We start from the raw sequence: 11575 nt of genomic DNA, 5'->3' as shown, positions 1-11575 counted from the left end.
TCCCTTCTTTTTCATATGAGCAGGAGCAAGGACAAGAACATTCTTGTTGAAGCCGATCCGGAACCTGAAAGGACTCTGAAGAGGAAGCTAAAAGAAGTTAAAACACAACACTCTGAAGAGGACTTTACTGAAATTTTCAAAAAAGAAGGCGACATGGCCGAAAATAATAACAATGGTGGAGATGCAAGGAAGTTGCTTGGTGACTTTACTGCACCAAATTCCAACTTACATAGAAGAAGCATCTCAATCCCTGCCATTGGAGCAAACAAATTTGAGCTAAAGCCTCAATTAGTTTCACTGATGCAACAGAAATGCAAGTTTCATGGACTTCCGTCAGAAGATCCTTTTCAGTTCTTAACTGAATTCTTGCAGATCTGTGATACTGTTAAGACCAATGGGGTTGACTCCAAGGTCTACAGGCTTATGCTTTTTCCGTTTGCTATAAGAGACAGAGCTAGAATATGGTTGAACTCCTAACCTAAAGATAGCATGAACTCTTGGGATAAGCTGGTCACGGCTTTCTTGGCCAAGTTCTTTCCTCCTCAAAAGCTTAGCAAGCTTAGAGTGGATGTTCAAACCTTCAGACAAAAAGAAAGTGAATCCCTCTATGAAGCTTGGGAGAGATACAAGCAACTGACCAAAAAATGTCCTTCTGACATGCTTTCAGAATGGAGCATCCTGGATATATTCTATGATGGTTTGTCTGAATTATCAAAGATGTCATTGGACCATTCTACAGATGAATCCATTCACCTAAAGAAAATGCCTGTAGAAGCTCAAGAACTCATTGACATGATTGCAAATAACTAGTTCATGTACACTTCTGAAAGGAATCTTGTAAGTAATGGGATGCCTCAGAGGAACGGGGTTCTTGAAATTGATATTCTGAATACCATATTGGATTAGAATAAAATATTGACTCAGCAAGTCAATATGATTTCTCAGAGTCTGAATGGATTGCAAGCTGCATCCAACAGTACTCAAGAGACATCTTCTGAAGAAGAAGCTTATGATCCTGAGAACCCTGCAATAGCAGAGGTGAATTACATGGGGGAACCCTATGGAAATAACTATAATCTCTCATGGAGAAATCATCCAAATTTCTCATGAAAGGATCAACAAAAGTCTCAACAAGGCTTTAATAATGGTGGAAGAAACAGGTTTAGCAATAGCAAGCCTTTTCCATCATCCACTCAGCAACAGACAGAGAATTCTGAGCAGAATCCATCTAGCTTAACAAATATAGTCTCTGATCTATCTAAGGCCACTTTAAGTTTCATGAATGAAACAAGGTCCTCCATTAGAAATTTGGAGGCACAAGTGGGCCAGCTGAGTAAAAGGGTCACTGAAACTCCTCCTAGTACTCTCCCAAGCAATACAGAAGAGAATCCAAAAAGAGAGTGCAAGGTCATTACCTTACTTGGTGTGGCCAAACCCAAAGAGGTGGAGGAGGACGTGAATCCTAGTGAGGAAGACCTCCTGGGATGCTCAGTGACCAATAAGGAGTTTTCCTTTGAGGAACCAAAGGAATCTGAGGCTCATCTAGAGACCATAGAGATTCCATTGAACCTCCTTCTGCCCTTCATGAGCTCTGATGAGTATTCATCCTCTGAAGAGGATGAAGACATTACTGAAGAGCAAGTTGCTAAGTACCTTGGTGCAATCATGAAGCTGAATGCCAAATTATTTGGTAATGAGACTTGGGAAGATGAACCTCCCTTGCTCACCAATGAACTAAATGTATTGGATAGGCATAAATTACCTCAAAAGAAACAGGATCCTGGTAAATTTCTAATTCCCTGTAACATAGGCACCATGACCTTTGAGAAGGCTCTGTGTGACCTGGGGTCAGGAATAAACTTAATGCCATTCTCTGTAATGGAAAAATTTGGGATCTTTGAGGTGCAAGCTGCCAGAATCTCATTAGAGATGGCAGACAACTCAAGAAAACAGGCTTATGGACTAGTAGAGGACATGTTAGTAAAGGTTGAAGGCCTTTACATCTCTGCTAATTTCATAATTCTAGACACTGGGAAGGATGAGGATGAATCCATCATCCTTGGAAGACCCTTCCTAGCCACAGCAAGAGCTGTGCTTGATGTGGACAGAGGAGAGTTGGTCCTTCAACTAAATGAGGACAACCTTGTGTTTAAAACTCAAGGATCTCTTTCTGTAACCATGGAGAGGAAGCATGAAAAGCTTCTCTCACTGCAGAGACAACCAAAGCCCCCACAGTCAAACTCTAAGTTTGATGTTGGGAGGGCACAACCAAACTCTAAGTTTGGTGTTGAACCCCCACATTCAAACTCTAAGTTTGGTGTTGGGAGGTTCCAACAATGCTCTGAACATCTGTGAGGCTCCATGAGAGCTTACTGTCAAGCTATTGACATTATATCTATTTTATTTTTATTGTTATTTCGTATTTTATTAGATTGATGATCATGTGAAGTCACAAGAACAACTGAAAAATTAAAAATAGAATAAAAAACAGCAGAAGAAACAGCACACCCTGGAGGAAGAGTACTCTGGCATTTAAACGCCAGAAACAAGCATCTGTCTGTCGTTTAACGCCAGAAACAAGCACCAAGCTGGCGTTTAACGCCAGAAACAAGCATCAACCTGGCGTTAAACACCAGACACAGGCTACATTTGGGCGTTTAACGCCAAAAATAGGCAGCAGTCTGGCGTTAAACGCCAGTATTGCATATAAAGGGCGTTTTACACGCCTAATTGGAGCAGGGATGTTAAGTCCTTGACCCCACTGGATCTGTGGATCCCACAGGATCCCCACAGGATCTGTGGACCCTATAGGATCTCCACCTACCCTAACTTTCTCCTCTTCACACCTTTTCATAACACTCTTCCCCAAAATAACCTCCACCAATCACCTCCATTACTCCTCCAAAACCATCATACAACCCACCTACACCCACCCACTCAATTCAAACCATCACTCCTTCCCTTTCACACATCATAACCACCTAAAACCCCCTTGGCCGAACCACTCCCACTTCTCCATCTCATCTATTTTCTTCTTCTTCCTTTCTTTCTTCTTTTGCTCAAGGACGAGCAAACCTTTTAAGTTTGGTATGGTAAAAGCATTGCTTTTTGTTTTTTCATAACCATTAATGGCACCTAAGGCCGGAGAAACCTCTAGAAAGAGAAAAGGGAAGGCAGTTGCTTCCAACTCTGAGTCATGGGAGATTGAGAGATTCATCTCAAAAGCCCATCACTAAGAAAAGGATGGAGCAAACAAGAGAGCCCACTCATGGACCTCAACAAGAGCATGAGGAAGTTTCTCATCATGAAATCCCTGAGATGCCTCAAGGGATGTACTTTCCTTCACAAAATTATTGGGAGCAAATCAACACTTCCCTAAGAGAATTAAGTTCCAACATGGGACAACTAAGGATGGAGCACCAAGAGCACTCCATCATCCTCCATGAGATTAGAGAAGATCAAAGAGCTATGAGGGAGGAGCAACAAAGACAAGGAAGAGACATAGAGGAGCTCAAAAGCACCATTGGTTCTTCAAGAAGAGGAAGACGCCACCCTCACTAAGGTGGTCCCGTTCCTTAATCTCTTTGTCTATTTATTATTCTCTGTTTTTCATTTACTATGCTTTATGTTTATGTTTGTGTCTTTACTATATGATCATTAGTGTTTAAGTGTCTATGTCTTAAAGCTATGAATGTCCTATGAATCCATCACCTCTCTTAAATGAAAACTGTTCTAAAAACAAAAGAACAAGAAGTACATGATTTCAAATTCATCCTTGAAACTAGTTTAATTATTTTGATGTGGTGACAATACTTTCTGTTATCTGAATAAATGCTTGAACAGTGCATATGTCTTTTGATATTGTGGTTTATGAATGTTAAATATGTTGGCTCTTGAAAGAATGATGAAAAAGGAGAAATGTTATTGATAATCTGAAAAATCATAAAATTGATTCTTGAAGCAAGAAAAAGCAGTGAATACAAAAGCTTGCAAAAAAAAAAAACAAAAGAGAAGAGAAAAGAAAAATGGCGAAAAAAAAGAAAGAAAAAGAAAAAGCAAGCAGAAAAAGCCAAAAGCTCTTTAAACCAAAAGGCAAGAGCAAAAAGCTAATAGCCCTTAAAACCAAAAGGCAAGGGTAATAAAAAGGATCCAAGGCTTTGAGCATCAGTGGAGAAGAGGGCCTAAAGGAATAAAATCCTTGCCTAAGCGGCTAAACCAAGCTGTCACTAACCATGTGCTTGTGGCGTGAAGGTGTCAAGCGAAAAGCTTGAGACTGAGCAGTTAAAGTCAAGGTCCAAAGCAAAAAAAGAGTGTGCTTAAGAATCCTGGACACCTTTAATTGGGGACTTTAGCAAAGCTGAGTCACAATCTGAAAAGGTTCACCCAGTTATGTGTCCGTGGAATTTATGTATCCGGTGGTAATACTGGAAAACAAAGTGCTTAGGGCCACGGCCAAGACTCATAAAGTAGCTGTGTTCAAGAATCAACATACTGAACTAGGAGAATTAATAACACTATCTAAATTCTAAGTTCCTATAGATGCCAATCATTCGGAACTTCAAGGGATAAAGTGAGATGCCAAAACTATTCAAGAGGCAAAAAGCTACTAGTCCCGCTCATCTGATTGGAGCTAAGTTTCATTGATATTTTGGAATTTATAGTATGTTCTCTTCTTTTTATCCTATTTGATTTTCAGTTGCTTGGGGACAAGCAACAATTTAAGTTTGGTGTTGTGATGAGCGGATAATTTATACGCTTTTTGGCATTGTTTTTACATAGTTTTTAGTATGATTTAGTTAGTTTTTAGTATAATTTTATTATTCTTTTAATAAAAATAACATTTCTAGACTTTACTATGTGTTTGTGTGTTTTTCTGTGATTTCAGGTATTTTCTGACTGAAATTGAGGGACTTGAGCAAACATCAGATTCAGAGGTTGAAGAAGGACTGCAGATGCTGTTGGATTCTGACCTCCCTGCACACAAAGTGGATTTTCTGGAGCTACAAAACTCCAAATGGCGCACTCTCAATTGTGTTAGAAAGTAGACATCCAGGGATTTCCAGAAATATATAATAGTCTATACTTTGCCCGAGTTTAGATGATGCAAACTGGCGTTCAACGCCAGCTTCCTGCCCTATTCTGGAGTTAAACGCCAGAAACAGGTTGCAAAGTGGAGTTAAATGCCAGAAACAGGTTACAAACTAGTGAGGGTTCGATGCTCAGTTCTTTGTTCCCAGCTTTCACGAGCGTTCATCTAGCAAGTTATATGCACTCCATAGTGATGTTCAATTTAGTAGGATTCATGAACTACATATCATTTTCACCCTATATGCTCACGTGTGTTCTTGGAGGATATATTTACCCTTGACCAAGTAAATAGATGATTTTACATTAGTTTCATGCATTCACTTAGGTAGTTTGCATTTCATAAACCCTTTCTCACCATGATCTTTGGTCTTTTTATTTTAAGCATAAGGACATGCTTGGTTTAAGTGTGGGGAGATTTGATAAACCCCAATTTTGTAGTTTATATTATGTAGAATTTGGGGATTTTTGTCAACATTTCTCACACTTATTCACAAGAAATGCATGGTTTTGTGTTCCCTTCCTAATATTGCTCCATGATGAAAAATATGCTTTTTTGCCTTAAAATTGCCATATTTTAATCCTCTTTTATTGCCATTCGATGCCATGATGTATTTGTTGAGTGATTTCAGGAATTAAAGGGTAGGAATGGCCTAGAAGAGAGAAAGAAAGCATGCACAAGAGGAAAGAACATGAAGATTTGGATTTTGGGAAACTCAGCATTGGCGCGCACGCACACCCCACGCGCAGGTGTGGATGAGGATAGCTGGAAGTCGCGCGTAATAATGGACGCATCCGCGTAGGTCAGAGAATTCCCACTGACGCGCACGCGCACTTGGCGCACACGCGTGGATCTCAAAAGCAATCGACGCGCACGCACGCATGGCGCGCTGGTATGCGAAATTGCTACTCAGGTTGTGAATTGTTGTTCGAAATTGATTCCCTGGCAATGGCACCAAAAACGGATGCACAGAACCATGGTCTAAACATATCTTCACAACTTCGCATAACTAACCAGCAAGTGCACTGGTTTGTCCAAGTAATACCTTACGTGGGTAAGGGTCGAATCCCATGGAGATTGTCGGTATGAAGCAAGCTATGGTCACGTTGCAAATCTCAGTCAGGCGGATATCAAATGGTTATGGAGTTTTCGAAAATAATATAATAAAATAGGGATAGAAATACTTATGTAATTCATTGGTGAGAATTTCAGATAAGCGAATGGAGATGCTTTCGTTCCTCTGAACCTCTGCTTTCCTGCTATCTTCATCCAATCAGTCTTACTCCTTTCCATGGCTGGCTTTATGTGATACATCACCACTGTCAATGGCTACTTTCGGTCATCTCTCGGGAAAATGATCCAATGCCCTGTCACGGCACGGCTAATCGTCTGGAGGCATCACCCTTGTCAATGGCTTCATCTTATCCTCTCAGTGAAAATGGTCAACGCACCCTGTCACGGCACGCCTATTCATCTGTCGGTTCTCGATCATGCTGGAATAGGATTTACTATCCTTTTGCGTCTGTCACTAACGCCCTGCAATCGTGAGTTTGGAGCTCGTCACAGTCATTCATTCATTGAATCCTACTCGGAATACCACAGACAAGGTTTAGACCTTCCGGATTCTCTTGAATGCCACCATCATTCTAGCTTACGCCACGAAGATTCCGATTAAGAGATCTAAGAGATACTCATTCAATTCTAATGTAGAACAGAAGTGGTTGTCAGGCACGCGTTCATAGGGAATGATGATGATTGTCACGTTCATCACATTCAGGTTGAAGTGCGAATGAATATCTTAGAAGCAAAATAAGATGAATTGAATAGAAAACAGTAGTACTTTGCATTAATCTTTGAGGAACAGCAGAGCTCCACACCTTAATCTATGGAGTGTAGGAACTCTACCATTAAAAATACATAAGTGAAAGGTCCAGGCATGGCCGAGATGGCCAGCCCCCTAAAACGTGATCACAGGATCAAAATACAATCCAGGATATCTAATACAATAGTAAAAGGTCCTATTTATAATAAACTAGTCACTAGGGTTTACATGAGTAAGTAATTGATGCATAAATCCACTTCCGGGGCCCACTTGGTGTGTGCTTGGGCTGAGCTTGAGTGTTGCACGTGTAGAGGTCCTTCTTGGAGTTGAACGCCAGCTTTTGTGCCAGTTTGGGCGTTCAACTCTGGTTTTGGCTCCTTTTCTGGCGCTGGACGCCAGATTTGGGCAGAAAACTGGCGTTGAATGCCAGTTTACGTCATCTATTCTTGGCCAAAGTATGGACTATTATATATGGCTGGAAAGCCCTGGATGTGTAATTTTTAACGCAATTGGAAGCGCGCCATTTAGAGTTCTGTAGCTCCAGAAAATCCACATTGAGTGCAGGGAGGTCAGAATCCAACAGCATCAGCAGTCCTTCTTCAACCTCTGAATCTGATTTTTGCTCAAGTCCCTCAATTTCAGCCAGAAAATACCTGAAATCACAGAAAAACACACAAACTCATAGTAAAGTCCAGAAATGTGAATTTAACATGAAAACTAATGAAAACATCCCTAAAAGTAACTAGATCCTACCAAAAATATACTAAAAATAATGCCAAAAAGCGTATAAATTATCCGCTCATCACAACACCAAACTTAAATTGTTGCTTGTCCCCAAGCAACTGAAAATCAAATAGGATAAAAAGAAGAGAATATACTATAATTTCCAAACTATCAATGAAACATAGCTTCAATCAAATGAGCGGGACTTATTGCTTTTTGCCTCTTGAATATTTTTGGCATCTCACTTTATCCATTGAGGTCTAGAATGATTGGCATCTATAGGAACTCAGAGTTCAGATAGTGTTATTGACTCTCCTAGTTCAGTATGATGATTCTTGAACACAGCTATTTTATGAGTCTTGGCCGTGGCCCTAAGCACTCTGTTTTCCAGTATTACCACCGGATACATAAATGCCACAGACACATAATTGGGTGAACCTTTTCAGATTGTGACTCAGCTTTGCTAAAGTCCCCAATTAGAGGTGTCCAGGGTTCTTAAGCACACTCTTTTTTTGCTTTGGACCTTGACTTTAACCGCTCAGTCTCAAGTTTTCACTTGACACCTACACGCCACAAGCACATGGTTAGGGACAGCTTGGTTTAGCCGCTTAGACCAAGATTTTATTCCTTTAGGTCCTCCTATCCACTGATGCTCAAAGCCTTGGGATCCTTTTTATTTACCCTTGCCTGTTGGTTTTAAGGGTTATTGGCTTTTTGCTCTTGCCTCTTAGTTTTAAGAGCTTTTGGCTTTTTCTGCTTGCTTTTTCTTTTTTTTTTCTTTCTATTTTTTTTCGCCTATTTTTTTTTTCTACAAGCTTTGCTCTTTGCTGCTTTTTCTTGCTTCAAGAATCATTTTTATGATTTTTCAGATTATCAAATAACATGTCTCCTAGTCATCATTCTTTTAAGAGCCAACATATTTAACATTCTTAAATAACAACTTCAAAAGACATATGCACTGTTCAAGCATACATTCAGAAAACAAGAAGCATTGTCACCACATCAATATAATTAAACTAAGTTCAAGGATAAATTCGAAACTCATGTACTTCTTGTTCTTTTGAATTAAAACATTTTCATTTAGGAGAGGTGATGGATTCATAGGACATTCATAACTTTAAGACATAGTTACTACTACTAATGATCATGTAATGAAGACACAAACATAGATAAGCACATAACATAGAAAACGAAAAAACAGAAGAAATAAGAACAAGGAATGAATCCACCTTAGTGATGGTGGCGTTTCCTTCTTGAGGAACCAATGATGTCCTTGAGCTCTTCTATGTCTCTTCCTTGTCTTTGTTGCTCCTCCTTCATTGCTTTTTGATCTTCTCTTATTTCATGAAGCATGATGGAGTGCTCTTGATGTTCCACCCTTAGTTGTCCCATATTGGAACTCAATTCTCCTAGGGAGGTGTTGATTTGCTCCCAATAGTTTTGTCGAGGAAAGTGCATTTGAGGCATTTCCGGGATCTCATGGTGATGAGCTTCCTGCGCCTCTTGAGCTCCATGAATGGGCTCTCTTGCTTGCTCCATCTTTTTCTTAGTGATGGGCTTGTCCTCTTTAATGAGGATATCTCCCTCTATGTCAATCCCAGCTGAATTGCATAGGTGGCAAATGAGGTGAGGAAAGGCTAACCTTGCCATAGTGGAGGACTTGTTAGCCACCTTGTAGAGTTCTTGAGGTATAATCTCATGAACTTCTACCTCTTCTCCAATCATGATGCTATGGATCATGATGGCCCGATCTATAGTAACTTCAGACCGGTTGCTAGTGGGAATGATTGAGCATTGAATGAACTCCAACCATCCTCTAGCTATAGGCTTGAGGTCCAATCTTCTTAGTTGAACCGGCTTGCCTTTGGAGTCAATCTTCCATTGAGCTCCTTCCACGCATATGTCCATAAGGACTTGGTCCAACCTTTGATTAAAGTTGACCCTTCTAGTGTAGGGGCGTTCATCTCCTTGCATCATGGGCAAGTTAAACGCCAACCTCACATTCTCCGGACTAAAATCTAAGTATTTCCCCCGAACCATTGTAACATAGTTCTTTGGATCCGGGTTCTTACTTTGATCATGGTTCTTGGTGATCCATGCATTAGCATAGAACTCTTGAACCATTAGGATGCCGACTTGTTGGATGGGATTTGTTAGAACTTCCCAACCTCTTCTTTGAATTTCATGTCGGATCTCCGGATACTCATTTCTTTTGAGTTTGAAAGGGACCTCAGGGATCACCTTCTTCTTGGCCACAACATCATAGAAGTGGTCTTGATGGGCTTTGGAGATGAACCTTTCCATCTCCCATGACTCGGATGTGGAAGCTTTTGTCTTCCCCTTCCCCTTTCTAGAGGATTCTCTGATCTTAGGTGCCATCAATGGTAATGGAAAAACAAAAAGCTTATGCTTTTACCACACCAAACTTAGAATTTTGCTCGCCCTCGAGCAAGAGAAGAAAGAATAGATGAAGAAGAAGAAGAAATGGAGGAGAGGGAGAAGGTGATGTGGTTTGGCCAAGAAGGGTGTAGAGGGGTTGTGTTGTGTGAATTTGAAGAAGAATGGAGGGCATTATATAGGGAAGGGAGGGGGAAAATGTTTTGGCCATATGGGTGGGTTTGGGTGGGAAATTGGTTTTGAATTTTGAAGGTAGGTGGGGTTTATGAGGTAGGTTTATGGGGAAGAGTGGATGGATGTGAGTGGTGAAGAGGTGATGGGGAAGAGAGATTGAGGTGATTGGTGAAGGGTTTTTGGGGAAGAGTGTTTATGGGGTTGTGTGAAAGAGAGTGGTGAGAAGAAGTGAGTGGAGGTAGGTGGGGATCCTGTGGGGTCCACAGATCTTGAGTGGATCCTGTGGGGTCCACAGATCTTGAGTGGATCCTGTGGGGTCCACAGATCCTGAGTGGATCCTGTGGGGTCCACAGATCCTGAGGTGTTCAAGGATTTACATCCCTGCACCCATTAGGCATGTAAAAATGCCTTTGCACACAACTCTGGGCGTTCAGCGCCAGGTTGGTGGCCATTTTGGGCGTTCAACGCCCATTTGTGTGCCATTTCTGGCGTTGAACGCCAGAACCATGCCTGTTCGGGCGTTCAGTACCCAGAAGCTGCCCATTTTGGGCGTTCAGCGCCAGAACCATGCTCTGTTCTAGCGCTGAACGCCAGACAGATGCTCCTCCAGGGTGTGATTTTTCTTCTGCTGTTTTTGATTCCGTTTTCAATTTTTATATTTATTTTGTGACTCCACATGATCATGAACCTATAAAGACATATAATTAAGAAAAATATAGTTAGGTAAATAAAAATTGGGTTGCCTCCCAACAAGCGCTTCTTTAATGTCAATAGCTTGACAGTGGGCTCTCATGGAGACTCACAGATGTTCAGAGCATTGTTGAAACTCTCCAACATAGAGTTTGGATATGGGAGTTCAACACCAAACTTAGAGTTTGGTTGTGGCCTCCCAACACCAAACTTAGAGTTTGACTGTGGGGGCTTGGGTTGACTCTGCTTTGAGAGAAGCTTTTCATGCTTCCTCTCCATGGTTGCAGAGGGAGATCCTTGAGTTTTAAATACAAGGGAGTCCTCATTCCATTGAAGGACCAGTTCACCTCTGTCAACATCAATCACAGCTCTTGCTGTGGCCAGGAAAGGTCTTCCTAGGATTATGGATTCATCATCTTCCTTTCCAGTATCCAGGACTATGAAATCAGCAGGGATGTAAAGGCCTTCAATCTTTACTAATACGTCCTCTACTTGTCCATATGCCTATTTTCTTGAATTGTCTGCCATCTCTAATGAGATTCTAGCAGCTTGCACCCCATAGATTCCCAGTTTCTCTATTACAGAGAGGGGCATGAGGTTTATTCCTGAACCAAGGTCACACAGAGCCTTAAAGATCATGGTGCCTATGGTACAGGGTATTATGAACTTCCCAGGATCCTGTC

At 41.1% G+C, this 11575-nt stretch overlaps 1 non-coding gene across 1 annotated transcript; it reads right to left on the bottom strand.

Moving 5' to 3' along the window:
• Positions 1-555: 555 nt before the first annotated feature.
• On the bottom strand, positions 556-663 carry LOC112787760 (small nucleolar RNA R71). The gene has a single exon (XR_003195154.1). It is a non-coding gene; the product is annotated as a small nucleolar RNA R71 (small nucleolar RNA).
• Positions 664-11575: the final 10912 nt, after the last annotated feature.

The sequence above is a fragment of the Arachis hypogaea genome, chromosome 20, assembly GCF_003086295.3.
Source record: "Arachis hypogaea cultivar Tifrunner chromosome 20, arahy.Tifrunner.gnm2.J5K5, whole genome shotgun sequence".
Classification (NCBI taxonomy): domain Eukaryota; kingdom Viridiplantae; phylum Streptophyta; class Magnoliopsida; order Fabales; family Fabaceae; genus Arachis; species Arachis hypogaea.
The sequence above is the reverse complement of the archived record's forward strand: the minus strand, read 5'-3'. Positions and strand labels throughout refer to the sequence as shown.